Source organism: Pseudonaja textilis, chromosome 3, assembly GCF_049901715.1.
Source record: "Pseudonaja textilis isolate UNSWEBS1 chromosome 3, rPseTex1.2, whole genome shotgun sequence".
Classification (NCBI taxonomy): domain Eukaryota; kingdom Metazoa; phylum Chordata; class Lepidosauria; order Squamata; family Elapidae; genus Pseudonaja; species Pseudonaja textilis.
The window spans coordinates 47079155-47083202 of NC_141992.1; positions in this window are offsets into that span (position 1 = coordinate 47079155).

Consider the following 4048-nt stretch of genomic DNA (forward strand, 5'->3'; position numbering starts at 1 on the left):
CTGTTATGGAAACCCGCAAGGGACCGCAGGGAGGCCTTTTCCACATTACGGACGTTTATAGCGTTGAATGTCATCCAGCCGGTGCCGTAATACATCACCAATGAAGCCAGGCATGCCATCGCAGGGATGGTTTGAGGCCAGGCTCTACGAACTACTCAGTAATTAACCAGGGAATGGCACGGCAGGTATTCTGGCACGTGCTTTTGTGGGCTCCGTTTAAGCAGATGCTTGGCTCGTTAATCTCTCTCTCTCTGATATGAAATGGGCTTGTGCAATAACGAGGCTGCCAGTTCACACAACCGAGACCTAAACACCGACCAATGGCATTTTAGCTTACCCTGATGTGTAACTAACAGACTTGAGTAACGCAATGAAAATTGGGTTCAGTTAGTGGTGGATTTCTTTATTTGTATGCTGTCCCTCCCCAAATCTCTGAAGGAATACACATTTTGAAAAGTCATTAAAATAACCCTTCTGAAAAAATAAAAGCATTAAAAATATCCAAAATGTATAGCCAGCGTTCATAATATGCCTCCTTTCGGGGCTAGATACTAGAAAAGCCAAGTCTCAAATGCTTTCCTGAAACCCAAGAAAGAAAGGGTACACAGGATTTCTATACAGTGGGATTAAAAATACAGGTAATCCTTGATTTACAACAGTTCGTTTAGTGACCATTCAAAGTTACAATGGCACTGAAAAAAGTGACTTATGATTATGACCGTTTTTCACAGTTACGACCTTTGCAGCATCCCTGTAATCATTCAATGAAAATTCAGAGGCTTGGTAATTGGTTCATACTTATGACCTTGTTGTGTCCCAAGATCATGTGATCCCCTTTTGAGACCTGACAAGCAAAATCAACAGGGAAAGCAGATTCACTTAATAACCAGGTGACTAACTTATCAACTGCAGTGATTCACTTAACAACCGAAGGAAGGTCATAAAACAGGGCAAAAATCACTTAACAAATATCTCACCGAGCAACAGAAATTTTGGGCTCAATGTGGTCATAAGTCAAGGACTACCTGTACCTGTAAGTCAGGTGGTATTTTTGAAGAGACATGACCTAAAGGGAGGTCATCTTATCCGATCTGATTGTACAGGCTGATGATTTCAGGAGAAAGTAGTGTCATAAATAACCTGGTCCAGCAAGGTGCAACCAACAATTTGAATTGCATTCAGAAGACAGCCAGCAACCAATAAAAGCAAATGAAATCATGTTGGCCATAAACAAGAATCCCAAATCTGTACTCTGTGTGTGTGTGTGTGTGCACGCATGCTCTATCTTCAGTCTGCCATTACTTTCTGGGCAGTACTGTCCTTGTTTTGTAGCAAAATGGCAGAGCTTCAACTATATGGTGGTAGCTATGATCTTGACTTTTTGGCCCCTCTATAAATTCCTCTACTCAAGTAAGTTTGCAGGAGGAAAACGATGATGCTTCTACTTGACAAAAGTGCCATGATATTGCAAGCTCTTGGCTCAAACAGAGTAAATGTGTAGTCATTGTTACAAAGGCTTCTCTGTTGTAGGCATTTGTATGAGTGTCCAAAGGAGATCTTCCTCTAATAAGGAATCAGTGGAGATTGAGGCATTCCTGGAAAACATTCACTGTAAGAGTTCTCAAGTAAGAACACCTGAATACTGTGAGGTTAAATAAGTTCAGTTGTGTGGACTTGATTCTGATCTTCACAAGGCGACCTAGTATTTATAGTATCCAGATTACAGAAGTTACTATGTACTTATTGTTCTGCCAAATAAATACTTTTTAAATTACCAACTCTAAAATGTATATTTCTAAGTCCATATACTCTCCCCAGTGTTTTTTATCCTCGTGATTTTTACCTAATTAGATCTACCATCATACAACATTTGTTATATCTTGGCATCACATAGACCATCATATGACCACATAAAAGCAAATTCTGACACGTATTAACAGAAGTGCATATTTTATTTAAAAATAACTACTTTTAAGCAACCAATAAAAGAAAAAGCAAATACCTGATGGTACAAAATTTATCATATATTTTCACCACCTTAATAAAGGCAAGTGTGGGTATGTTGGCCCTAGGGAAAAATCCACAATCAGTACTATGATATATATTTTCTGCAGGTTTTTTTGCAAGGATTTTTTGTTTGTTTGCCATTACCTCCTTCCTAGGGCTAAGAAGAGACTGGGGTCAAAGGTCACTCAGTGGGCTTTGTGCCTGAGATAGAATTCACGGTCTCATGGTTTCTACCTGGATGCCTGTAACTGAATCTATCTATCTTGCTGATGATCATCCTCTTTTCTCTTTCCTTGCACCTTTCCTAGCACTAAAGTGAGAGAGTTAGGTCTTCCCAAGATGTGTCCAAAGTAAGGTAATTTGTGCCTGTTCATTTGTGCCTTGAGTAAGAATCCTGAGTCAATTTGTTCAATGATACATTTGTTCTGTGGCCCATCCATGTGTTTTCAAGGATTTTCTGCAACATGAAAGTTAAAAAGCATCAATACTTTTTCTATACTGTTTTTTTCAAAGTCCATGAAGTCCTGGACTTCTGCTCATATGTACAAGGCTCCCAAGAAAATATCACAGCTTTGAAGGACAAACAGATATTATCATTGACTTTTGCAGGTGTGCTGACTGTGGGACTCATTGACCCCTTTATAACACAGAACAATTGTTGGGAGTCTCTGGACACACCAAAGGAGTATGAGAACTCATTAATTTATCCACAATTGTCTCTTTAAACTATTAGGGTCAGAGTTTGAAAGCAAGTATTGACTCATTTGAAAGCTTCAGTTTGTTACACTATTAATCAAACTGTAATGTTCAACTATAATGTCCAACTAAAGAGATAAGTCATTGTGACAGCAACAATAGGAAGATTGGAAATGCCAGTTTCAGCTGAGAAAATCAGCTGTGAAAAGGTTTAGGGAATTTTTTTAAGTAACTGGTTCCTTTGCTCCCTACTTGGTGTTCCTCATGCCTCTGCCATGGAAATGAGCTCTTTCAGAGCCAGATTTCTTGAAGGGTTGGATTTGAAGTCCAGCAACAGTGTCTTCTTGCCTTTTACTTTCTCTCTGTAATCAGCTTAAGCTTCCTATTTCTCTTATCCTTTCTTTTCCTGCATCTTCAAAAGCTCTTTTCTCCCAGCCTTCCAGTTGTTCAGGCTCATTCATAGAAAGTATGAAACTACGCCCTCCCTGATAATGAAGTTTACTCCCAAGGAAGCTGCCATTTTCCTTTCACCACACTGATTAAGTAAGGTTTTGTAGTTTAGCTCCTGGGCAAAATGTATTAGTGGGGTAGGATTCCTGGCATCTGTCTCATGTTTCCTGTCAGTATATGTTTATGTGTATGCATGTTCTTATTCTATATATACTGTATAAATGCGAAATACCACTCACGCATCATCACAAAATCTCCAGAACCGTAATGCCTACAAAATTGAAATTCGGCACATATGTTCCTCTTGGCTTCTAGGTGCTCACTAAGAAAGGATTTTTCGAAATAACCATCACAGCATTAGTATTTTGTATATTGTTATTAACACACTCTGATGCTAAGGAGTTCTACTCCCCCTCCCCACCTGAAAAAAAATCTGTTCCAAATGCAAAACACAAGCAGAGGAGAGCAGTTTCAAGTTTCAGTTTTAGTTTCACAGCACCAAGCAGCTTTAGTACAGAACAGTTGAGCTAAGCCACGCCCAGGCTCCTTGCTGTCTTCTTGCTCACACAGCAAATACTGTTTCAGTTTCCAAACAGCCCTCATCTCTCTCACACACTGACAGGACGCTAGCCAGATGAATACCGATGGATACTGGTAGGCAGAGGCAGATTTTCCCCCCCCCCTTATTTTCCTCCCCAAAAACTAAGCCTGACCACATAGTTTCATAGCGAAACATGGGTGTCGAGCTAGTGTTCTTATATATATGCTTATGTATAAATGTAAAAGTCTATTTAAAATTGTAACAGTTGCAGACGAGTAATCTTGTCATCTTATGGTGCTTGAACCCATAGAAAACCACTGTTTTGCTGTCTCCTCATGAGGGGTAGCTGTTCAG